At 45.6% G+C, this 26,697-nt stretch overlaps 1 long non-coding RNA gene across 3 annotated transcripts in view; it reads left to right on the forward strand.

The window, feature by feature from the left end:
- LOC119153022 overlaps positions 1-25,423 on the forward strand; it is a 186,968-nt gene extending 161,545 nt beyond the window's left edge. For all 3 annotated transcript variants that reach the window (XR_005106015.1, XR_005106017.1, XR_005106016.1), the window contains exons 4-5: positions 23,168-23,389; positions 23,584-25,423. This is a non-coding gene — a long non-coding RNA (uncharacterized LOC119153022). The remainder of the gene's footprint in view (positions 1-23,167; positions 23,390-23,583) is intronic.
- Positions 25,424-26,697: the final 1,274 nt, after the last annotated feature.

Raw genomic sequence — 26,697 nt, forward strand, 5'->3', positions numbered from 1 at the left:
ATTCTGGATTTAGTGGCAGGATTATTACTTCAGTGCAGCAGTTAACCATGTCTTTAAGCAGAGTTGCCTGTAATAGTCAGTCCTGATTCCGCACGGTTTTTACAATAGCCCCTTTTGTTATGCACTTCTGATGTAAGTTGTGGGATCAAGCATCCCACACTGTTTAAAAGACCTACTCTAAAGTTGCAGCTTGAATTACTTTGCATCTGGCTCCTGCTGCACTGCGTATATACCTCATTTCCCAACTAGGGCTGCCTTGGCAAAAATTTCAGCACACTTTTCCGTTTGTTTGCTGCTGGTGTTGCTTTCCTAATGGCAGTAGCACTGCAGGGGGCTTCATTTTGCTCTTGCTGCTTTTTAATGGTTTCAAACTATCTTTATTGCTGAAGCCAGCTTGTCCATCTGCGCCGGCTCAGGAGATGCTGATGGGGCCTTGCATGGCTCAGCTAACACGGCTGCGGCCACCGAGCCAGCAGTGCGCTGGGGATGGGGATGGCAGGGGGAGCTGAGGGAAGCTGGTGGGTCAGGTCCTGCTCCCAGATACCAGCAAACAATGATGCTGGAGCAGGAGAGTGAAACAAGCCGGTGAGGGAGGCTGAAGCTGTGCAGTGTCAGGAGGGTTACCTGCTTTTCTTCTTTATTCATGTTAATGCTGTAGCAACAGCCTAGGCTATACCCTCTGCCTCTTCTTTTGAGACTTGCACCTTGGGTGCCTCTCCTTTTGCAAAGACAGCGTCAAAGCATGTCATCTGCCGTTGCGCCAGGGAGGGAAGCACACCCTGGGTGACAGTGCCTAAGGCATGGCATTGTGCCTGGGGAAGGACGTCCAAGCTTCAGGAACCAGGAGCAGTACAGCCAGCCAGAAGGTACTGCTGATTTACCACTGGAGATAAATATATCACGGGGGAAATGGTGGAAAGACTTATTGATAATATCCGAGGCCTTGGCAGGCAGTTCTGGGATCTGATGTTTAGCAGAAGGTCACTAGCAGAAAGACAGAAGACAAACGTCACCATGGTCTTTATTCTGTAGTGTCTCTGAAGATCTTAACTCCACATAGTCTTAGTCCTGATTAAATACCCTGTGTGAATACTGATGAATTCATGAGCACTTGAATTCTGAGAGAGCTTCTGGCCCGTTTCTGCTGATCAGACATGGTTAACAGTGATGTCTGAGCAATTCGGGTGTTCAAAGGTCAGGATGATCCTCTTTCCCCTCCCACCTACATCCCAGCTTTCACCCATTTGAAGATACCATCAGCCTTTGGAAGAAGGAAAAACAAGTCTGAGACTAACCAGAGCCAGTTGCATCAGTAAGGAGACCAAACAGATTTCTTTTGCTTGCTATTTGTGCCCAGCTCCTGATCAGCGCAGCTGCAAGACATTTATAAACAGACCTAAAATACATCTGTGCTAATTGCTGACAACTTTGCTTGAGGACCAAATCTTGAAGTAGACCAAAGTGGTGATGGGTCTCCAAGCTTCTGAGAAATGCCTGTTTCTCAGCTCACAGGCAATCTCGGTCAGATCCCTAATGGAGAATCCATAATTCAGATACTTAGCAGGGAGACAGTGAATTACTAAATCTTGTGGGATTTTTGCTGGCTTCCAGCTTGTCCCTCACCCAGGTTCCTGGAGCAGAGGATGCAGAGGCAGGCAGTGTAGAGGTGAGGGACAGGGTCAGCTAGTTATGAGCATGGGCTTTGCAGCAGCCCCAGTGACACTGCCAGCTCAGTGGGCAGCCACAGCACCAGATGTGTGGCAGCAGCCCCCCCGACCAGTGCAGGGGGGAGGCAGTGGTGGGTAATGCCAGAGGTGAGCAGGGACTGCAGCGCTGTCTCTGCTCCATGTGCCTTGGCACTCTGGGAAGGTTTATGAGCTGGAGACCAGGGCTGCAGGAGAGTCAGCCAGGATTCAGTGTGGTGTCCAGGCTAATTATGCCTGGTGATCCTGTGCTGAGCAACACCACAGCACTGAGTCTCTGCACACAGATGTCTCTACCCCTCACTCCACTGAGCCGCGTAATGGAGAGCTGACTGTTTGTGACAATTTAGGGCAATGCTCCGGATGGGAGGTCAGTATAAATTAGATGGTGTGATGAGAATAGTGAGGACATAACTGATGGGCTTAGCATTTTCTAGCTAGGAATAAACAAATTTCCAAGCATCACAAATTTACAATGAGCGAAAAGCATTCGGCCCTCTCCTCAGTGGCTTGTGGATCCACTGGCAGGCACTAACACAAAATTAGAGGCCAGCCAAAATAGCTTTTACCTTATGCACAGAGCTGTGCTCAGACATTCTGCTTTCAGGCACATCTTAGGTCGAGGGCAAAATGTCTACCTACCTTGGGAGAAGGTACATCCTGCTGTGGAAGGCATACAGACTGTGTGCTTCAGCTGCAAGACTGAAGAATAGGGTCCTGTTGATGTCCAGTGGCCTCACAGAGCCAAAATAGTCTTGTCAAATGCAGGCAGCTGAGTCCTGTCCCTCGTACAGCACTGAGCACATCTGCCTTCCAGGTCTGGACAATGCTTCTGGGCACCAACGTTGAAATAAATTGTTTCCTGGGACTCAGATTCTAGACATGGACATTTGACCAGTTTCTGTGGAGAGCGCATAGCAGGATGCAAAGAGAATCTGTCACAGCCTCAAGCCACACTGCCCAGGAGGAGGAGGGAAGGAAGCCCTGGCATGTAGGACCTTCATGGTTGTTGGACAAGAGCTGGGCACAGCTGGCATTGTGCTCTGCGATGGGATCAGAGTTTGCTGTTGCAGATCTGGGCTGTGATTACATCGTAGAGCTGAGAGTAATGGCTAATTAATCTGCTGAGTGATGGAGATGGGGGAAAACCTGCCCCTCCTGGGCCCGATTCCAGCCACAAACACTACAAGGCCCTGCTCTTTGCAAATGCAAAATTGCATAAACAATTAGTGTGCTACCGTATCCCTGCTCAGGACTGTGAGCAGCTTTCCCCTCTGTTCCTGGTGAGGTGAAACAGAGAGAGGGGGTTTCCTTTCCTTTTCCCCTCCCATTTTCCTCCCCCTCTTCCCAAGCTTCAAATCCAGAGAGCTGCTACAGAGGCCGTGAAAAAATAGTTCCTATAGTTGTATTCCCTTCTGGAGAAGTAAATCGTGTGTGTGTGCATGTATGCGCGCCCACGCACACATACAAATGATGCATTTTGATTATCCTCGTGATGAGCAACATGCATCTGGGCATGACTGTGAGCCAGGAACAACACATTCATTTGCTCACCATTGCTTTATCCCTTTTGACCTTAATTTGAATCCCTCCAAGCTGGATGTTGCATCTGTCAGGGCGGCTGTACCTTAACCTGCTGGGACCAAAAGGCTGACGCAGGGAAACTCTGCCATCCATCTCTGCCTGTGGCCTTGTGTTACCTGATGTTCTCCCAGTTCCTCCCTCCTTGCCTCCACCCTCCCGTGCTTCATGCATTCAGTCTGCATTTGCCCTGATTACTTTAAGCAGAGGCTAGGCACCTGCAGCGCTGTCTCCTGCCCCTGATAGTGCAGCAGAGCTGTGGTTCTCAGCTGCTGGGGCAAGGACTGGCTGCTGGGGCCATGGTGGTAGGCGGGGAGGCTGTGCAGCAAAATGAGAAGAGTCCCATTAACTCCACCGCCATTTCCCTGCCATGCAGTGTGGCTGATGAGCTTGCCAGCCATCAGATGATGGCAAGACAGAAGGTCAGTTATTGCTAACAATGGCCAAGGAGCTTGATCTAAGTAGCATGACCATGCTATTGTAGTGGGGCTCTGACTCAAGCTGTTCCTTTGCATAGCTTTGCTGCAGAACTTTTCCACACTGCATCACATCTCCTGCAGACCTTCCCAGCCTAATCTGCAAAATGATCTCCCCCTTTCTGTGAGTGTCATTTCAGCAGTTAGTCACAGTCTGAGATTCTGTAAGCTGTTTTTCTTTAGGCTGAAGAGAATGAAAAGGGATCAGGGTGAGGGGCTGATGTCTGTTTGTGAGGTGTGAGCTGAGGGTTGTTTCCTGAACCCTGTTTCTGAGTGGTGTCTACACAGTGTTTTTATAAACAGTTGCAGACAAGCGCTTCCCATGCCTGAAGGCAACTGGAGACCCCAGAACTCTGTTAGGGAGTTTGTGAGCCTGCGTTTACAGAGGCCTGGGGCAGTGGGGGGTGATTGTGCCAGTTGTTGCCAGCACCATCACCATACCATATACTTGCGACGTCCACACTAGTAACTGAAATTAGCCTCAGACTCTGCTCCATGTTTGCCCTCACAGTCTGGTCTCTTCAGCCTTGCCTAAGCTCAGTGCTTTTCTGAATCTGCTCTCCCCTTGCCTCCCTCTTTCCTTGCTCTCCTGTTCCTCCCTCTAGAGCAGGGCTACAGTTAGCATCTCCTCCTTAACAATGGGGAGGGAGAAGAGCTGGATGTTGTGTCCCAGCCCTCCCTACTTTGCAGAGCTGTTTTTCATTCTTGGCTGATAGGAATTAGAATGTTCCAAGTTGGAGCACACCCTTACCTGAGGGAAAACAGTCCTGGGGTTTCCCACAACCCACCCTAAGAAAAGATTCTCTGAAGTCCCATGCAGCTTTCCAAGTGGCTATGGTTTATCCTTTCTGCAGCCTGGTGCTGCCATGGGGATAATACCTTGCAGCATGCTGACTCCTTGCCTGTAGCACTCGGTGCACAGCCCCAGCAGGGATGGCTTTGTGAGGCTAGATGGACCCTGTCATTTTTCTGGCTCTTTCCAAGTCAGCACATCAGTGCCGACTTTGCCAGACTGCATCAGAACAAAAGAGCAGTGGCTCTTCTCGCTCCTTTGTTATTTATTTATTTTGAGGCGAGTGGCGGGGAGCCTGGCAGTATTCGGCTTCCTCCTCGGGAGGCAGGGTTAGCAGAAGGTCCGCTCAGATGGTGCGTCAGGCAGATGGCTAGGGGTAACCCCCAGGGCAATGCTGACTAAAGAGCTCAAACTGTGCTGGGATGCAGCCAAGCGGAGGTCTGCATGGGAAAGCAGCGAGCAGCACCGACCCCATCCGCGATGTGTACCCCAGCAGATTCCTGCCTTGCTAGCGGTGTGGTCCATAGTGGCACTGGGGGGGATGCAGGCGCCATCTGGCCAATGCTGCTGCCCTCCTTGGCAGGAGGAGGTCTGGGAGCGGTGGCTAGGGCTGTTGGTAGACCACAAGCTGCTGCTCTGCATGCCCTGGTTGGCTCAGCACACGAGCTGAGCTGGAAAAGCCACAAATGTCTTGATGCTGGGAAGGGAGTGAATCATAACAAGATGAAAATTGGGTGGTGGTTCCCTCTGAAATTTGGGAACTGGAGGTGGCTGCATCGTAGTGAAAATTATCTGCAGTTGAAAGTTGGGTGGTTTTTTTCTCTTTGGCTGATCTGTGATTAATACAGCTGCTTTTATGAAGTTAAATTCCTGAGCTTGAACCTTAACTTCTGAATCCAGATGCTGCAATACAGCTGTGACTACAGTCTTACCCTTATCCACTTTGTCTTTTGTATTGGTTTCATAAGAAACCAGAGTGTAAATACACAGTACCATCAAACTTAGATACAGCAGGTGATTTTGCAGTGAACAGGATAATCAATTGCTCGGTATCCCAGTCTCTGCTAACCTTGCACCTGCTTGAAGTTCATTTTTCAGTGAAAAGATGGCTGTGCATGATGCATAAGAAGTCTCATTTCCATCAGTATACCTGGCCAAGGAAAGCTGGAATTTGAACTGAGTGGGAGCTCACTTGCTTTTATCACTCCTTTGCTGTTTTAAAGGTTATATTTTCTTTTTTCTTTTCTTCTCTTTTTTTTTTTTTTTTTTTTTTTTTTCCTTAAAAGGTCTTGTGACTGTCTTTTTGGAAAAGACACAGTGTAAGGACTGAGGAAAGAACAGTGGTTGAAAATACCTAATTGAGCTATAGGTAAATATAATTTATGAAAGGAAAAATAACTATCCTAGTCAGTGCATTAAATCATGTCATGACTTTTTAATGGCAATGTTATAGGTTAATTATTATCTGTGCGGTCCTTGTGCCTACCAGAGTTATTCACAAGGGATCATGGTCTCATTAGGTAGGACTCCCATAAAGACAATCCTTCTAAAGGTAGTTTAGTATCTGTGTGCTTGCATGGAATTTTTTTGCTCTTATCAGCAGAAAAAGTCAGATACTTAAGGGACCAGAAATGGAAGAACTTTTGAGTGACACAAAACCTGCACACTATTGACATTCTGATCAGGTGCTTAAAGAGGAATTATTTTCTCTTGTATTTTCCTACACATTGGTTTCCTCAATCTGCTTTAGAAATGAATTCAGGCACTGAGAGCGGCAAAATGTTTCCCTCTGAAAGACCCTGCTTGCGTTGATAGCTCGTGTGCATTAGAGGTAGCAGCCACAATGGCAATGACCCGTCTCCCTTTGAGCATCACAGGGTGCTCGGTGGTAGAGCCGGATTAATGTTGCATGGGCCTCTCAGCCCACGCTGCCTGAACACAGCAAATATCAAAAGTAATGCAACATTCCCCCTTAGTATAAAGAGGGAAAAAAGGCAGAATGACCTTTTATCTGTGAAAGTGAATGGAAATAGGAGAGTCTGTGTCTGGAATCCAAGAGGCAGAGAGGTCTTGCTGAAATGCTACCCCTGGCTGAATCTTCTGGTGTAAAACAGAAGGGAAGCCTGAGAAAAACCATGGTTTTGCGCCTCATTCACTGTGTGTCGCACACCTCTGTCACACACATCCCCTCTCTTTTCTCTTTGCTTTGCTTCCTTGTAGCTCAGAATCGCCCTATTCTCCAGAAATAACGGGGTGGATGGGATATCACAGAAGAAAATCCTAGTATCTATTGGAGCTTCCAGACTGATTGAGGTCCTCGTCACGGCAGCAGTGAATGTATCTCTGCCCTGTTGCCCAGCAGGTCTGGTTCCAGAGGATTTTGCAACTCAAAAAGAGCTTCCCACACTAAAAAGTAGGTACTGCCACCTTGGTTCACATATCTTTGAGAGAATTGGTAGCAACCCACACAGATAAAAGAAGGGAATTGTGCCTGAAAGCTTCTGTGATGGTATTTCTGTGACCACTGTCAGAGAGCTAAGTAGGTACAATCCAGAGGACAGCTGTGCATCCTCATGAACCCTCTGCCAACTGGGTACCCAGAGAAGCCAAGTGTGGGTGAGTCTGGACAATCGCCTGCCTCTGACCCCCCAGGTCCCCTTTGTCCAGGGCAGGGATGAAGTCTCCTTTGCGGTATGTCAGTGTTACCAGACATGCTTGTACTCTGCCTTTGCCAGGAACCAGGACACAGCATCAGGCTACGTGTGATGGCATTATTTCTGAACTGGAGCTAACTCACGTTTAACCAGTCTCTGCAGGTGGAATGAATATGTAAAGACTTTGCAGAGAGATGGTAAAAAGACTTGGTTTGCTGTCGATCCTGCTAGGCTCAGGCTGGAGTAAAAAGCCTTAAACGTTAAAGTTGTGTGTCAGCTTGTTTTTCTTCAAACACTATAGACACCTCTGAAATGAAAAAAGAATTGCAGGGAAGTTAATTTAATTTTTTGACTACTGCAATCTGCATCATAGAAGATCTTTTAGCACAAAGAATCCATAAGATTTATAAAAACCACTAGCAATATCTGTCTTTTACTGCACTTTCCCCAGGAAAGAATACTTTCCAAGCTGACAGAGACCATCTTCTTTGCAAACTTGAACAGCAGATCACAGGCAAGACTACAAGAAATAGTGACCACTTGGTTCCTGGAGAGAAGCCCAATTGCTTCATTAAAGAAGAGTTGTCACATGCTTGTTTCTTAAATCCTGCTAAATACCTGCTTAGCAGCATTATCGACAGGCTTTTCTCATGAACATTGAGCTGTTAAGCTGCTCCTGGTTTACAGTGAGAGGTTAAAGGATTTCTCAAAGCTCCCAATGAAAGCCTTACTAACTGGATTAACTACTAACATGGATTTAGGCTTTGAGTCAGATTAACCCCCATTGCTCAGAGTAGTTCTTCTTGTTCATCTTTTCTTCTTTTTTCTTCTCTTTTTTCTCCCAGCTTTTCTCTTTTTGTTTGTCAGGAATAAGGGGAAAAATAAGCCTCTGTGCCTGTGTGTGAGCAGTGGGACACTGTGGGCTCAGGGGCCTGGGAGGAAGGAGGCTGCTCCCGGGACGTGACCTGCGGGATGTGACCTACGGGATGTGATCTGCGTTTGAAGCAGCAGCAGAGGCAGCCCGCTGGGCTGGGGGGCTGCCTGGCCCCTTCAGAAGTGCCTGTTTCTGCAGGGCCTGTAGAAAATGGAGGTAGCAATGATAAGAAGGAGAGTTATTAATTGGTCTGCAGATTTGGCTTCTGCTTGTGTTGGCTGTTTTCTTCCGTAGGTTTCCTTGGCAGCGCTAAAATTGTGAACTCTTTTATAAAGTGATTTAACTATTTACACACCTGGCTGGACAGTTAGCAGGGAAAGTAACTCGATCGGGATAACCCATGGTGTTCGTAGCACTTCAAAGACCTGAAGTTATTCTTAGTCTGTAGTTAAACGTCTGTTTCTTCAGCATCTTAGGAGGACTTCAGCACCATCTGTGCTCCTGCTTTGGGTGATGGTTTCTGTGGTTGCACTGGTTTCTGAGCTAATGCACGCATTCGTAAACAAGCCTACAGTCAGACTACCTGCTACCCCGTTCAGAGGCATTTTCCCCTCTCCTCTGTGTGGTGACGTGGCCAGAAGCAGCCTAGATCCCTGATGAAGGGGTGTATCTGGCAGCCACACTCATGCTGTGTGAAGGCCATGGTCCTGGACCTGGTCTCTCAAAGTGAGGATCTGCTCCGGCCCATTTCACAGGACCTGCAGTGCAAGAACCTGTTAGCAAATGCTAAAGAATGGCAGGGAAAAGCAAACAGACATGTAGGCTGGAAGGAGCCAGGGTGCAGCAACGTGGTTGCTCTTGCCTGACCAAACTGGCATATGAGTTGATTCCCAGCCCAGAAGAGATCAAGGAATTGAGCCAACACTTTCTATTTCTCTGTCATCTGCTCACTGCACAACTCGGACCTCTCAATTACCTTTTTCTCAGTATATGACAAGCGATGTAGTGGCCACGTGATGGTTAGCCCACCAGGGTCATGGCAATGTCTGGCCCATGCAAGGAGTCACAGTGCTCGGCTGCCCCGGGGGAGTGAGTCGTGTACCAGGGCCACTCAGAGCCCCCCCTCAGGGTGGTGGCATGTCCCCAGCGATGGAGCTGTCTCTCTTATTTAGTGCTCTCTGTCTGCTGTGCTGGCTCACAGCTAAGTCCAGCTGGCCCAGGACCATGTTGCTAAACAGAGACTGAAATGTAAGAAACTCCTGTGCAGTGTTTGTACCCCATTTAGTACCACCCACAAATGTGTCCAGTGCCTGCAGCCCTGCGTGCAGCTGGGTCTCACAGCATCGCTGAGTTCATGTGCTTTTCAAACCGTGCTGTTTCTAAGCTTGCTGTCAGATGATCCCAGTGGGTATTCAGGAGGTCTAACACCCCCCCTGTTTTTTTCTGGTGTTTTTATATGCCTCTGTTCTGCTTTGTGGCTATCCTTCTCCTCAAACTATTCAGACTCTGCTCCTCTGAAAGCCATCAGCAGGAACCAGATGACTGTGCTTTCTCATATCCCTTAACACTGATCAGCTCTCCCATGCATTTCTTAATCTCATGTTATTTAAGTCCTTCCCAGCTGCCTTTGTCCCCGTCTAACCCATTTTGACTGAATTGCTAGCCTCCATTTCTGGGTTCCTTTCCACCTTCCCCCTCCTCCAATGTCTCTTCAGTCTCCCATCCCACCGTCTCCCCTCTTCTCTGGAGAGCAGCTCCTCCTCTTTCCTCCAGCACATCGGGCTTCTCCGCTTTCTCCCTGGTCTGTACCAAACCTCCTCCAGCTGCTCAGCATCAGCCCGTTCCTGCCTCATCACTGCCAGGGGATTCTCTCACAGATTTTCTTTACTAATTTCTTCCCACACCTCACTAGACATCCCTTAGGGGAAGCCAGGTCACCCATTTTGTGCTTTCCACCAGCAAATGCTGATCTCTTCAAGGCAATCTCTCCTCTTCAAGGCAATCGCTCCAGGTGTGTGACACAACTAATGCTGTCACCCAGAGCCAGTGGTTCTCTGCAAGACCTCTGACAAAGGTTTCAGGTGGTGGCATTGCCTATCTGCCCTCTGGCAGGTCTTGCTCTCAGCCTGTGCAAGGACCTCGGGAAACCTTGCAAGCTTGGACAGAGCCACATTTTCTCTGTAGTGCTGGTGGACTTAGATGTGCGCTTGGGAGCCATCCATATCCTGCCTCCCCGCTCTGGACATCTGAACAGTTATTTGTGGAATTCCTTATGGTTTGATACTCGGCATTTTACAGCACAGGCTTGTCATATCCCTTTTATATCAGATGATAAAAATAACATTTCCTAGCCCTACAGCCTGCAGAAAGACTGGACAAGACTGGGTGAGGGGGGAGAATAAAATTAAAATCTATCAAATGAAAAGCCTGGAAGGATGTGGGCTGCTTATGGGACAAAGGCAAGGCCACCCCCTATGATCCAGTGTGATGATTGGAAAGAGTTATGGGTAGATGGTCGGTAATGTGGCAAGATACTCCATAGCTCATAGCTTAGCACTTTCCTCTTGAGGTATGAATTCACCAGCCCTGTGACAGGCATGAAAAGAGAGAAGTTGTAACACGGATCTTCCTTTTTGTTCTTACAGATACCCCAGAGCTCTTCTGAGCTCTGTGCGAGTTGAAACAACCTTAAGTTTCTCCAGCCTCTTCTCTCCATTCCTTTAATTCCCCCTGAGCCAACAGAAGCAAAACCTTTGATGCATTGACAAGACTTTGCTTCCCACTGCCTGACATTCAAATGCCCCTTTACTGAAAATGCATGGGCTCTGTCTGGGAAGAGCCCTGCCTTCAATTGCACAGCAGTCGGGAGGCCCCCTGCCCTCCCGATCTTCTTAAGGGGCTGTTTTTGAAGCCGCTCCTCATAGCAACTGTGGCATAAAAGCACTTGAGTGTGACTAAGTATTGGCCTTGATGGATTTCCTAGGTCTAATCCCAGGCGCATTATCCCAGTGTTGGCATTTCAAGAAGAATGATGAATTTTAATAGCAAATCAGAGGCTTCCCGGTGGTCACGTTCCCTCTCTGAGGGAGGCACCAGGCAGAGCTACCAGCTGTGAGATCTGAAATGGGCTGTGGCCATCTCTCTGCCTGCGTAGACAGCACAGGGTTGTGAGTCAAGTACTTGCTGGTGTAAGCAGACGTTGCATTTAGGATCTCAGCCTGCTGAGCCCGGTCTCTCTCTGCCTTATGTCCCAGTGGGTTTGCTATGGGACATCCTTCCAACAACCCTGCCTGTTAATAACAGAAGCAGCTTCTACTGAAGATGAATTCTCTCCCACCAGCCAGATAGAAACACAGATGAGGTGGCATGTCAAAGCAGCTGGGATTTTTCCATGCCACCTCCTGCTGCTAGGAGACCCATCATACTCCCAGGACTCCGTTGTGCCCGTAGGAAGTAACCTAATAATTTCATCTTTGGAACAACAGGACCTACTAGCTTGTGGGGCCAATTTCCTTTTAATCTTCTCCCTTAACACTGATTTACATGAGTGCTTTATATTAGTAAACTGTGCAGTTTGTGGCATTTCATAGTCAAGAAATGTCTGCCAGGTGTTACTGGTTGGGTTTTTGGCATGTAATGGCCAGGGTAGCAAGCACTAATAGATGATTTGCTCTGACCATTTTCAGCAGTCACCTTGCCTACTTCTTGCTGACACATTTCTTACGGTAATTAACGAGCTGGCACATTCCTAGGAGCCTTGTCAATGAATTAATCTCTGCATAGAGGGAACAGCTGAACACAAGTTCCTCTTCTTGTCTCTGGCAAATGGGAGATGGGGAACCTGCAGGCAGGTGGGGAGGGGTCTGTGCAGCAATCCCTGCCTCAGGAGTGGCCGAAATTGTGCACATTGCATATATTTTTTCACACCTGTTTTTATCCTCTTGAGCTTTCCTGTGTCTGATTAGAGTTTCCTGAGGTGGTTACTTTGCCTGGCGAGGGAGTGCAGTTCATTACTCACCTGATGCCACAGGAGCAGAGGAGAGGTTCAGCTCCATCAGTTAAGTGAAGGCATCTGTGTGGAAGCATTTTATCTAAGTAAGAAAAGAAAGGTGAGATCTTAGAAGCATGATCAACCCAAGAAGCTTGTTCTTGACAAATTGTATTTCATGTGTGCTCACACTCTGGGGCAGAGGCTGGAGGTGAAACAGTGAGGGAAAACACTACCTCCCTGTAGGGCTCCAGAAGTGCTTTACCAGCGCTAGAGGAAAGGCGTCCATAAGGCAGCGAAGGAACATGCCCTTCCTTCTCCCAGGCTCAGCAGATTGTAGGGAGCCCTGTGGCCTTGCACTGCTGTCCTTCTCTTCTGTATCTTGTTATGCTCAGAGACTCGGCAAACTTGAAAGAGCCTCTCCAGGCAGCTCCTGACTAACTCTCCCCAAGGACCACATGTCACAGCTGACTTTGTGCTGCTCCCATTCTGCAATTTTTTTTAAAAACATTAGTCAAGGCCCCCAGTGAATTATCACTAAGGGATGGGGAAAGATGAGTGAGTGGTGGTCTCCAAAGTTGTCTCCAGCATGAATAAAACAGAAAACATGAATGTGAAGAGTCTGTCGCTAAGAACAAAGAACTCTAAGTTGAGACTTCATTGGGGTCTGAGTCTCTATTGCCTTCCTCAAGCCATCTCCTGGTAAGTGTATCCGTGGATCTTTATAAATCCTGTTAGATGTTCAGAAGTCTCTTCCGAAGAAGAGGGGAAGTCTCTCCTTCTCCAGTGTAACTCTCCTAAAGGAGAAGGTTTTGCACTTCTGCAGTAGAGGTTGGAAACAAGTCAATAATGTGGGTGGGGGCAAGCCCGGGACTTCATACTACTTTGTGGGCAGTTTTTCTCAATCCAGTACTGTGGAGAGAGGGAGAGGACCAGCTTCTGAGAGGAAACCAGCTCTGTATTGGAGTGTGTTTTGGTCTTATATGGCTAAAGAAGAGCCAATGAAATCAAACGTTAATGGATGTTGTTCACTCTTCATAAAGTTTGAAGTAACTGTGAAATATCCAGTGCTGCCTCTCTGGTTGTGACTCACCTGGGCAGGAGGATATTTGAATTTTAAGCCTAGGAGCTGTTCCTTGATTTAGAGAGAGTACTAGGCTAACAACCTGGTTATACAGTCAGTGTTGTATTAGAACTCCCAGGCTTGCTGGTATTGATCCCCGTATTTGCCTTAAGTAACTAATGCCTCTGTTAGGAAATAAAATGGTATGTTTGCTTGAGGGACAAGGTGATCTGTGGCAGCTAAGAAATGGATGCTTCCTTAGCATGTCTAGGAGTGAGATATGGAATTTATCATCTGGTTTAGTATTTACTTGCTCTTTCCTCTCTAGTTGCTAATCCCAACCAGCCACAGGGAAAACTCTTAAGGCTATGGTGTATCTCTGCTTATTTGATTGTCCAAGAGCTTGCAAAATAATGTAACCAAGCTCAAGTCTATTCGCAGGTAATGAGGGGATTGACTGAGGTAAGGAAAGGATGAAAACTGGCTATGGCGTTGCACTGAAGCCACTGGCTAAACTCTCAGGAGACCAGTTTGATTATTGTCTGGCTATGGGACACTGCCTGTCCCCGGGACTGTGCGTGTTTCGCTTTCGTTGTCACCAAAGACACCTCTGTGATGAAAAAAGAAAAGTAGCGTGACTGTTTTTTATAAAAATGTATTTCCCATTTCAGTTGAAAAGGGGAATCCCCCAGGCTTTTACTTTTCTAAAATCATCCAGGTGCATCACAGCATTTCCAAGCCAATTTGTCATCATTTCAAGGACTGCCTGCCTGCAGTAACAGAGGACGGTGCAATTGGGTGCTAACCCTTTGATGTACAGGTCTGTTTGACCCAGCTCCAACCCACAGTATCAGAAGGACTTTCACAGTATTTCTTCAGCTTCAGTGGATTAGGCTGAGCTGGATTCTGCACTGATGTTTCAGTTGTACTTTTATTAATGTAGAATTACAATAAAATGTCAGCTGGAAGAACATACGAATACTGCACTCATACCTAAGGACATCATTATGGTCAGTGACACAGCTAACACACACATGTCCAGTCCAGCATGGATACAGTGACTGTCTTGCTCCATTGAACTGCTAAACTATTTTTGGTTCACGTAAGTGCATTGAAACTGCAGTGATAAACAGACCAGCAACTTCTGGAGAGCTGAAACATTTACCTACCTCTACCTTGGTACTGCAGAATCCCTAGAGGTTTGTGGTAAATTGATCTCATTTGTGACCCCTAAGAAAGAGGTAGATACCTCCCGATTTAATGGCTGAATGAAGTTCATCTAATGTGTTCACTTCTTTCTGGGAGCATTCACAGCACTGGGTGTTAGCTAACTAATTTAGATGGTGAAGCTAATCAATGGCAAGAGAAAGGCTCCCTCTGTAGTCCTGAGGGTGAGAGGTGGTATTTCCAGAGGGAAACGGAGCTGAGAGGTGGTTCAGCTCTTTCACATGAAACCTTCCACCAAGATCTTTTGTGTGGCTGTGAGTTACCAAACCAAACTTCATCTTTACAAAGAGAGGAAGGAAACTTGCAAAAAAAAAAAAAAAAAAAAAAAGGCAATATCATCCAATAAAATAAAATTGTTCTGGCATCTCTTGTGTTAGGAATCACGTGTGCTGCTTATATTAAATATCTTTTTTAGGTTACAGAAAGCGATAGCTGGATGCTTCGGTTGTATCACACAGCGCAGAGTTCCAGTGGTTATTTTTGCTTAAAAACTTAAAAGTCTGTTCTTTATAGGTCTTCTGAGTAATTTCTGTTTTAATTGTGCAGATTGTCCCAAACTGCTTTCTCAAATGTCAGTGAAAAAGCTGAAGTGCCAAATATGATATTTCATGTTCGTCACCACGCCTGTGCTGTACCATCTCATTCATCTTTCTGATTTCTATTCAATAGCCATAATATTTCTAGCTTTTCTCCATGGAGAAAAATCTTTATTATTCTTACAATCTTTTTTTTGAAATTATGTTAATTTTTTACCATTTCCTCTTGGGTTTATGACACAGATCTGATCACAGCACTCACCAAGGAAATTACTTGTGGTTTCTTTACTGCACAGCACATTGGTATTTTCTGTTTCTCAATATTTTGACTCTGGAGCAGCGTTTAAACACCACAGATGTTTTGAGCAGATGCATCAGAGTGTTTGATCATGCTGAGCTGATTGAAATGACCTTTGTGTTCTCAGGCCTTCTTTCCCTCGTGAGATATTACAGTGAGTTTAGATCCTTTCAGATAAATTATCCCAAACCTTGCTGTTGTCTACATTGTCTGAAGCTGTGCTGACCAGCTATCTCACATTTGGTAGTCTTCCTGAAATGCCTTGTGAGATCTTTCAAGTTCTGATTAATTCCCTATTTCCCTGTAGATTTTCCCATCTCATTATTCATTCTTTTGCACCCAGAAGCTAACAGATATCTCCAGACCTTGCACTGACCATAAGGGTTTTATGGTTCTCTGCCTTGAAGGCTGACCATACAAAATCCAGGCAAACTCAGTGTGGCTCTTTGTCTCCCTCAAGTGACTAGCACAAATATCAACCTCTGTGCAATTATAAAGTCTTTCTATGAATTAAACCCTAAGGTGTGCTCTTCCCCTTGAAGAAGTTCGTCTGTATTTTTATCTTTATTTCTTTGGAAATGTAAATACGCATTATTTTTTACAACAGGCTTTATTCCTTGCCTGGAAAAGTCAAGGATGGGAGGATGATGGCCTCAGACTCTTCTCTGACATTGCCGCTTGGGTAGATAAAATATATCAGATGGCTGCTCAACATTTTCCAGGACTTGACATCTAACCCATCTTCCTTCCTAGCAGTCTGAAAAATTCCACATTTAAAATTTACCCCCAGATCTGTCTCAACAGCTGTAGTGGTGAGAGCAGACCTTGCTGAACTGGGCTTGGGGGAAGTGAAGGTGGCTTTGCTGCTTCCAACCCAACCCAACCCGCTGTGTCCTCGTAGGGCTGTGTGGCACTGGGTGGTCTCCTTGGCCTGGCAATCTCTACCCAGAGCTCCTTACACACTGTTACTGAAGTTGTGCTGAGGATATCAAAGCCAAGGTTACTTCTAGATACCTTAACTCAAGCTCAGGACATTGCAGAATTGTTCTTTCATTCCTTTGTCATCTATACCTGTCTTTTTTTCACTGTATCCTTTAGATCTTTGTATGCAAAGACAGTTTTGCTAAAGTCACCAGACACAGCTTGAGTCAGGGCAGTGGCATGTGTATAAGAAACATGAGGGACACTTGAAAAGGCAGATTCCCAGCTGGCTGTCTCCATTCGCAGCAGCAATGATTAGCCCAGCTCTGAATGACAGAGCGCAATAAAATGGAGACAGCTCTGCCCTTGATGCATAATAAGTGAAAGACTAGTGGGAAATGTCTCCGAAAAACTTTCCTACATTTAGAGTGGATGAGTGAGCACAGCCCTTTTCTGTCTTTCCTTCTCTTCACTCTGTTGCAGCAGCAGCCTAGAGCTGAGCCTTTCGTGTCTTTGCCCTTCTCTTTTCTACCTCCTTTTGCAACTCCTAGGATGAAAAAATAATGTGGCTTTTCTAGCGTCCTAACCCCATTCTGTCATTCCTGCTGCACTCCTGTGAAATGCGCGTTATACTACAATAAAGCTGCTGTGCAGCCAGCATGGAAATGGTATTGGCAAAGTTGTGATGGAGGCAGCAATTTATGACCGTGGCCAGGTGGAGTTCTGAGGGGTTGTACCTGAGCTAATATTACCTTGCTGCTATCCACTGAATTCAGCTCTATCCTTGTAGGCAGGTAGATCTGTTGGTGCTATTCAAGTGTGGCCACCACAGTACTATCCCTTTGGAAAAAACCCAAAACTTTTGATTGGAATGAATGCCAGTCACTTGTCTCACATTTAAGAAGAGCTAATGGTAGGCAAGTATAAAGAGAGGAAAATAGATGGCTGAAAATAAAAAAATGTTTTATGATTAATTCTTAGATATACACGTTTTTAGGTCATTAAAACCTGGACTTAGGGCAAGTGGAGTTGACCAGTCAAGGAGAAAGTTAGTGGCTGGGTCACCTTGGAGTTATACCTACTTGGGCTGGGGAGGCAGGAGGACATGCGCTGTGCCAGGCACGAAGGATTACCTCTTCCTTCCTCCGCCTTCACATCCCAGTGGTTGGTCCTAAGCAGCTGCCCTGCTTGCTCACTTATCCCTGTGCCTTGGCTGATGCAGCCTGAATCCTAAGTTTGTTGAGATACGGCTGCAGAGTTTTTGAGGGTAGTGCTTTGGGAAGTCGCTGCTTTCTGACTCCAATTTTCTCTTCCTATCCTGCCTGCTGTGCCTTAAGTGGGTACATCGCTCAGCTCAGGACTGGCCTAGGTCCCGTGACAGTGCATGTCCTGACACAGGCTTGGGATCAGGCTTGAACCTCATGATCCTGATGTCCCTTTCCTTTTACCCTTTTCTCTACCCTCATCATCTTTGCTGAGGCTGGATGAAACACAAGGGTAAAGAAGCCCACAGATTCAGGGGTTGGAAACGTGGGGAGTTATGAGTTCACCCTGTTTCAGCCACCACAGTGCAATTGGGCTTATGTTCCCAGAACATGTTAAGCCTTAGCTCTCTTCAGTTTCCCCTTCCTTGCTCTGTCAGCATCATAGATCACACCCCAGATTTCACCTCAAATGCGAAGAATTCAGTCAATAGTCAGTGCTGCAGAATTACACAAGAAAGGAAATTCGGAGAAGAACATGCAGCTGAAAAAGAAAAGTCTTCTCTTAGCTACAAATCAGAGAAAAGACAATACGTCCTTTCCCATCTATTGCCACCTTCCCCCACCCCATTCAGAGCAGTGCTGCTAAAAGAACTGGTGCACCCTTCGAGCCTTTAATATCTTCATGTAAATAGTTTCATCATCCCTCTTAGCCAAGGTATCCGTCAGCCGCTAAAGGCATCATTTTCTGTTTATCTTCTTATAAGCTGCTGCTCCAACGGAGCTGCAAAATTAACATTGTGCTCAGCAAAATGGTCTATGTAAAACAAGGGCAATTTATACAGAAATATCCATAATCCTTCGCATTAGAATTTGGCTGTTAAAATTCTGGCACCTCTCAGAGGTCACTCTAACCTAGTTAAGTTCTGTTAAGAAAAGCTGTTATTATTGCTCACAGCTTTTTTTCTTACAATATTATCTCCTTCAGCTTGTGCGCTTCAGCACTCACCTCTACCTCCCCTACCCTGCTGTCTGCCTCTCCTGATTTAAATTGCATTACTTTCTGTCATACATTATTGAAGACTAAGCATAACTACCTGCACACCATGAAAAGTACTCAATAGTGGGGTTAAAGTTCCTGCAGTATTTCTTCTTCTTGTTTCTCTTTTCCCTCTTTGGGGTTTTGACCACAGATTGAGGGAGGCTGCTTGTAGAAAAGGTTTAGCTGGAACAGAACAAATGTGAATCCAGTTCCCTGCTGTGACATGGGTTTCCTGAGTGTCCTTGGATATATAATTTCATTTCTCTCTTCTTTTCTTTCTCTCATTCCCCTCCTTGCTGCTTTGCACGTGGTAATATTTACTTTCACCACATAGCATATCTCAACGTGTTTTTTCTCCCAGAGGAAAATCTATATTAACCAATGTGCACACAGTACTGCGAAGAGTAGGATTTCAGTCTTTGGACCTCAAATTTGATAATACCACACAAATAAATAAATAAAATATATACCTCTCCTTCCAGCTCATTCAGCATTACTATACACTGTTTGAAACAGAATGATGCTAAGGTTAAACTTGATCTCTCTTGCCTGAGGCTTTCAATGAAGTAAAAAGGAGAATTCATTCCAATATTAGTGTGGCAAGTCTATGACCTTAAATACAGTCCTGTGGAATCTATCTGGGGGGGTAAGCACACAACTCTGTAAATATTTAGAGCCACTGGCTTCCTGGTACTTCCTTGTGCAATATTCCCTTTCATGTACTGAACGGTGAAACCAGCTGTCCTGTTTCCACAGCAGAGGTCTCATGAGTACTTCAGGGTGTGTGGCAGGTCCTGGCTTCTTACAGGACAAGTTCCAAGGAAACACTTGTAGAAAAACAATGGCACTTTGCACTTCAAGACACAGGAGAATTCCCCTAGCAGGCATGGGGAAAACATTTCCCTTGCAAAGGAATATAATCAGATGTTTCTGGAACACTGATACGACCACCAATTGGTTTTGGGGTCCTAAGCACCATTGCAAAGTAGAAAAATGCTCATGCAGTGTAAGTGGGCAAAGCAAGGGTGACACACAGTGACTGGTGCAAGAAACCTCGGGGTGTACTCCATAGGGACCTCCTGCCTTCTGGCAAGCAGGCAAAGCAAACCTCATTTCCCCTTTGTAGGGGGAAGCATAAGTTGCAAGAAGTTCACTCTCAAGATGTGCTTGGCACAACTCATAGTAGAATCCACGTTCCTCATAATATAGATAAAAGTGGCTAAATTAAGGCTGCAGACGACAGCACCCTTGAATGAAAGGAAATCTCTTCCCCCATGCCGAAAGTAATTACATTCAGAGGACCCCAGAGAGCTCCTATCTCTACCACTGATATGAAGAAACAGACTGAGGAAGATCGGTCTGACAAACAATAATATATTTATACTGCAGTAATCAAAGGGGCACAGGCACTGGACCTTGAGAACGTTGACTTTCTCATTTAGGGCCCTTATCTGATAATGGCAGGACTGTTCCCTTGTGCGTTGGGTTATGAAGCTACTCCAGGATATAGAAACTTCTGTACTGTCAAGTTTTGTGTTGGCAGAGGAGCGTATTTCAGTGGTCTGGGACAGGGCGCTGTAGTTAGATTCTGGTTTAGCCAGGACACACCTAATCTTCACCACGCAGGTAGTTCTGGAGGTATCAGTGAAACTAACTGGGTTACTGGAAGCTGGGCCGTTGTTTAAATGCAGTGTAAAACAACATGGCAGGGGTTCACCTGCCATCTGGGTACAACATGCTGCAGGTTGGTCTAGGCAGCCCTCTGGCTTGTGCAGGAGTTTATATGGACTCCGCAATTTCACCGCAGGAGGCTTTGTTATAGATGCCTTTGGCCACATCCTTGGGATTTTGTGTGCGCTGGGGTCTCTTTACTAGATTTATAGGATGAGAGAAGAAACAGGGGGGAGGAAAGGGTTTTAAGAGAGGCTTCTTTATCCATTCCCCCCCTCCTTCAGCAAGGATCAGCTATCTGTATATATAATTTCTGAGGAATGTTTGTTCTTTAAAAAACTCCATCAGTGAGACTGTACCACACCCCAGGCGATCCATTCTGGCCCCCTACTCCCCCCACTGCTGGGAAGCTTTTCCTGATGTCTGACTCATCTCTTGCTGCCACTCAAGCCCATTATTTCTTGTGCTAGCCATCCTGGCCACGGCAAACAGATTATTTCCTTTCTCTTTCCAATAGCCTTTATAAAATTGATGGCTCTTATGCTCTCTCCACTTTCTTTCCTTCTCAGTCTGAACCAACAGATCCCTTGTTGCTCCCTTACGGATCATAGTCTTTGATTTTTGACAGTTCACATTTCTCTTCTTTGGAATTTCTGCAGTTGTTCCATTTCTTATTCTGAGGTCCAGTGCCCCAAACTTCATGAAACTTGAGCTTTTACTGATACAGGCTGAGGGAGAGAAATCGGTTATCTTCAATTATAGCTCATGATATATTCCCATCATCACCATATACTCGTATGAAGATGATTTAAACTAAGACAGAAATTGGTGGGAAATTATTTTCTTCCTGTGGCAAGACTTACCTAATGCCTTTCAGATGATGCTATTAAGTTTTATTACAACTCGGGTTCTTTCTTCAAATCATTAAATCTCTAGGACAGCTAGTACTGATAAAGAGACCATACTTACATCAGTCTTTACTTTGAGTGTTGACATTTGAGTGGGTGCTGATAGCTGTTCCCAAGGAATCAGCGTTACACTATGATTACCTAGTCTCCCAGATCCTGACTTTGAAATTAGAGTGTGTGGAAGCGGATTGTGATATTTGTGTCCCCTAAGAGGCAACGAGATGGCTGATACTGGACGTGTGCTTCCAGTTGAGCAAATGGGAGGCCGCTGACCACTTCTCTCATCTTTTCCTGTTGCAACTTTCTTTTGGAGATTCTTTCAAGTTCTTTGAAGGAAAGCCAGGCTAGGAGAATTATTTCTGTGCTGATACAGCATAGGGACAGCTTCCTCCTGTTGCTGGCAACAGACTATCACCCAAACGCAGAGAAAATGAAAGAAGAGAGGTCAGTGTGACTTCACCTGCCTGAAGGCCACCTGTGCTGGAACCCCCTCTGAAGCTGGCATAAATGTGATAATGAGACAGCCACAGAAATGGTGAGAAAGAACAAGCAACGTTTAAGTCCTCACAGTAGCCCTGATGGCAGAGGATCATGTTTTACACTGTTGTCTTAGCTCTGATGAGCACATGAGGTAGGAACTTTGTTATTAAGGGAGAACAGTGGATATGGTAAAACAAGGACAGAGATGAAACTTCTTTCCTCTGAGAAGTCTTTCCCTGACTGTGGCCTTTGACTTCAGAGGAAGGTTTGTAAAGGAACAGCTGATGCTGAGGGGAGATGGGAAGCTTTGAAAAGTTTTGGTGTGTTTTGGGTTAAACTATACTTGCTTCTCCCCCACACTGTGGCCATGTGCAAGCTCTGCTTCATGTTTGCCTCTCTGTGTTCACTTCCCTGGGTAGGAGCCTCAAAGGCTCAGAGATTATCAAAGAACCTGTAATGAAAACAGGTCAGTTTTCCATAGCTTTTGAGTCTGGATTGACCTTTTCTGCTGAAACATAAAAATTCACAGAAAAGCTTTGCATTGCTATCAAAGAAGAGAGGAGACAGACTTTTTATTTCCTATTTTTGGGGCTTTGCAGCTGACTCCAACAGATGACAGGTTCCTAGCTCTAAAGGTCTTCAATAAAATCCAAATTTAATCTGTTGAGATTGAAGTCTCTCCTCCCATATCGTCATTTTTTAGATACAAGGGTTGCCTCTTATTGCACTGTGGGAATCCTATTAAAAAAGGACCCCCTGACAGTGATGCTTTTTAAACTAGGCCATTAGTCTTGTGACAGTGCACCAGGAGATTAATACAGAGTTAGTGAAGCTAACTTCACATTGCCCTTCTTCTCCTAAGAAAATTAAATTCATCTAAGGAAATCAGAAAGGGGACTCTGTAAAATACATAAATGGGGACACTATGGATGGGACAGCAGAGCATCTGGAGGGCTTCCAGCCCTGCATCTAGTCAGAGTCTCTTGGTTCGGCACAAACCTGCTGGTGTGGCCCTCTAAAAAAAGCCTCATGGCCTGAGATTCACTCAATGCAACCATAGCTATCACAAAGAGAGGTCTGAATCTAGGGAGAGATTCATCTAGGGAGAGATTCAGGTGCCTACGCTTCTAATGCTACTATGGATTCCCAGGAGTATCTGAGACATCCACATTGAGCTTTCTGGAGACCCAGCACTTTCAGAAGTCAGGCAGGAGACCCTCAGTTTTCTGAAGTGGTACCAGACATGTGTGTACATAGGAACTGAGCCCATCAGTGGCCCTTGGAGAGATCTAGAATCTCCAAGGACAATTCGGCTCATCCAAAGATATCTGTAGGAAGTAGAAGTGTGAGGGGACTGAGAGGAAACTCCAAACCTTTTTCGTGGATTTGCCTTTTATTGCAAATGGACAACTCAGTCCTCACAGTACCTTCTAACCTTGGGCTCTGAACCTGATGATAAATTGGAAGGATGGTACAAACCAGGGACCATAGTAGTGTTGTGCTAAGGAGAAAAACTGGGGCACTTTCAAAATCAATATGAAGGCAAATGGGAAGAAACATGGAAACATGAAATTCCCTTTCAATTGCATAGATGTAGTCACATGGTAAAATGAAGAGGGAGGATTTTTAGCTCCCCCAGTATTCAGGACATGTTTTCACCCTGCTATGCTGTGATTCAGATTTGCTATGAAACTTCAGGCTGCAATAGAAAAGAAACTATTTTGTTGTATTTTTCTCTCAAATTTTCTAGCTCACAGCTATGAATACCTGGAAATCCCAGCAACATCAGAAAAGCACTATGCTGTCCTCATGCTCAAAGGAACATAAGAGAAGCTGAGTGAAGATTGTGTTGACTGGACCACAACAGCCCCAGCACATTTAACTTCAAGACATAGTCAAATGCTTGGTCAGCTCCCCGGCATGCTGTGAGCTGTAACGAGTACTAGCTGACAGCTGTGCTTCTGGAAAGCAGGTACGGGAACAACATCTCTGCCACATGTGGTCTGGATGTTATGGTCATGCTACTTAGCCCATGACCAGTGCTCCTACCCTTCCCAGTCCCATAGGTCTGCCGTTATTTCACGCCCTGCCATTCAGAGGTGTGATAAAAGGCATTAAAGGCAAAGGGCTTTTTGTCTTATCTCATTGAATTCCCTTGTTTTGTAGGTTGCATTTCAGTTCCAAATTTTATCTGGATTCAGCCTCGTGGGGGTTTCATTAGATCTACAGAAAGAATGGAACGCTGAAAAATACAGAGAGAGGAGGCAAGAGGAAGATCAGCTCCACAGCTGTGCTTGAGCTAAAGCACCGGGCGAACGTATTCTTGGTGGTTCAGGTTTTGGGTGTTACGGAGTTCTCACATAGGACAGGCGCGTTGGTTCTTTTTCTCAGTGTACACGAAGAGGATATATATTTATTTTAGAAAAACACTTAGCCAGAAGGAAGACAACATGTAGTGAAAGATAAATTATGCAGATAATGTTCTATTATGCGCACAGAGTAAAAAGTACAAGGGATATGAATTTCCCCAGGGAGTCACCTCTGAAAGGGGAGGCTGGGACAACACACAAAATAAAATGAAGAAGAGGAGGAAGGAAAAAAATGAATTGGAAGTAGTCAGTTCTGGCAGATTTTGCTGGAAGGAGAAAGAAGACTGAATGAGCAAAAGATTGTGCTGGGGGCAACTCCTTCTAAAGAAAGGGCTTTGGATTGGCTGTGTCACTTGTCCAGGTCACTCCTCCAACTCCTGAGGACAGTGTTTTGACCCTGCAGGTATTTACAGAGGGTGAGGTGAGTGACTGGAAAGTGTGAAAAGAACCAATGTAGAAAACAGTTGGCAGCGTACGCTCTCCTGCTGCAGGAAAGCCTCCAGGCTTCCCCTGTGCTCTGAGGTGGGGAATGCACTGGCTTTTTATAGTTCTGGTCCGTCCTATATGGGCTGTCGAGGTCTGACAAGATCTATTCCTGTGGGTTGTGTGGCAATGTAAGATCAGATACAGCATGCAAAGCAGCCCCTGGTCTTGCCAGAGACAAGACAAAAGTCTGCTGAGGGTGGAGTAATAATTGTATTTGAAGAGCACAACAGAGAGAGAGTCTCAGTGGGCAGTAACACTTCATTTCATCAGGAGCAGCAAAAAGATGCTTCTCTAAAGTCTTTCTCGTTTCACCCCCAGAGCTGTACCTTGTATTGCAGGTCTCTTCAAAGCTGGCGTTTTGAACCAGTCCTGTTACCGTTTGAGCTGATGCTCAGCTCCACTGCAGCAGTCCTGATGTGCTCATGCTTCTCCTGCATGGTGCAGTGGGCTGAGCTGTGCTCAGGTGAACAAACAGAGAAAATAAAACAGGTTGGGTTTTTTCCAGCCCTTGAGATAGGTACGGAAGGTGGTGGTCTCCTCCTGTGACAGTGCACACTGGTTTTCCTCAGTGTGCTCAGCCTCAGACTCTCTGACCTGGCGTCTGGAGTCCTTGAGGTGAGGTGCCGAAGGGACACAGCATTTCACAGGCTTTGCTGCAGCCATCGGCAGACATGTAATTGGCTCTTCCCATGGGCTGCCATCATGAGCTTCACTGTGGATAAAAAAAAAAGAGAAAACAAATCCAAGTGCCAGAACCCCTGTGGCTCTACCTTCACACACGTGCTTGCGGTGAGCACTGTACCACTATGCTAGGCACTGACCTCCTGCAAGCAGGCGCTGTAGGAATCACTCCCATTCCCTGTGCTCACCACGCTACAGCCCCACGTTATGAAAACAAGCTTATCAGTCTTTTGGGTTTGTGTTGACACTTGCAGGTTCAGAGGCTTTTTGTTTGTTTGCTTTCTCTATGCTCCTCAGTGCATAATTGGCCAGATACATTCCTGTTTTCTTTTCCTTACAGCTTTCTACCAGGCATTACACAACTGGAGCCTGGAATAATTTGTTGATGTTGTACAAATAAATTGTCTCTCTTGGAGACCTGGCTGATGTGATCAAAACTCACAAATGGTATCGGACCAGACGGCTGTTGAGGCAAGTGGTTCTGTTTAATTTGGTGCAAGTCATTGCTGTTCCCTTTTCCTTGTCATGTTTTCTGCCTCCCTGGGTACGTACATATTTTTTCCTCTGTCTTTTGAGTTGCTGGCTCCTTGCCCTCGGATCTAGGATGGCATGCCTTTCACAGCGTTAGTACCACATATTTGAGGGATATGGGAGAAGAGGGTCCAACATACTGCCTGTAGCTAATATGCTGTCATGGCTTGCTTTCCTTTTCTGCAACCTCCTTTCCACAACAGATACACCTCGGAGGCCAAGCAAAGAAACAAGTCCAAGTGGCTTGCTTTCTGCTCACCCTCCCTTTCTCATTAAAGATATTTTGAGTGTTTGGATGTGGACTCTTGTTTTTCATAGCTACTGCTGGTTCCACCATCTGTGAATTTGTCTAATCCCAACAGAAGTTATTGGCCTTGACTTAAAATTATTCCCTGTTCCCTTTGTAACAGCTGCTGGCAAAGCTGCTGTTCTCCTGATGGATTTTGTTTGGTCTAAGTTTGATAGCTTACTTATGACAAAGGCCAGCAGTCTGTTAAAACCGTATCATCTCTACATTTAATACTTCTCTGCCCCCAGATTTCATTTAATCTAAGTATTAAATGTAGTTCACATTGTTGCAAAAAAACCCCAGTTGCTGTTTGCAATATTAGGAGAAAAAAATAATAGGAAATAAAGGATAAAAAGGCAAGTACTGAATGTCAGCATCTTTGGTTGCTGTTTATTGATACAGGATAAATTAATTGCTGTCTCATACCTTCCTCCTGAAGATTTCCCTTCTTGACAAAGTGGCATATATGACGGTGAATATCTCTCTATCATAGTGTGCTATCTGTGGACTTACAGATTTCTCGTATCTGTGCTATTATTTACAAGTTAAATGTTTCCAGGTTTTATCCTTGCGTGTATTGTGTGTAAGTGTATCTTTTTCTGTCATTTAGCAGTACTTCAGAAAACAGCTGGTGCCCCCAGGGTAAACCTCTAAACAGTGTCCTACTCTGACAAAATTCTGCTTTATCAGCAAACCATGTTGTGCATATTTCTCTCATTGTTTTGCAAATTGCAGTTACAAAGTGCTTTTGCATTTAAACAGGATCTCCCTGACCTAAAAGTTTGTAAAATTATGTTAGAGAGGGCACGTTAACTTGATGCTCTAACCTACCCTAAATAGCTGGACTTGTTTCACTTGGGCAAATTTTGTATTTATAATGACCTACAATGTCATCAGAATACTTAGCAGAGACGCTGCAGCTCC

Source organism: Falco rusticolus, chromosome 8 (assembly GCF_015220075.1).
Source record: "Falco rusticolus isolate bFalRus1 chromosome 8, bFalRus1.pri, whole genome shotgun sequence".
Taxonomy (NCBI): domain Eukaryota; kingdom Metazoa; phylum Chordata; class Aves; order Falconiformes; family Falconidae; genus Falco; species Falco rusticolus.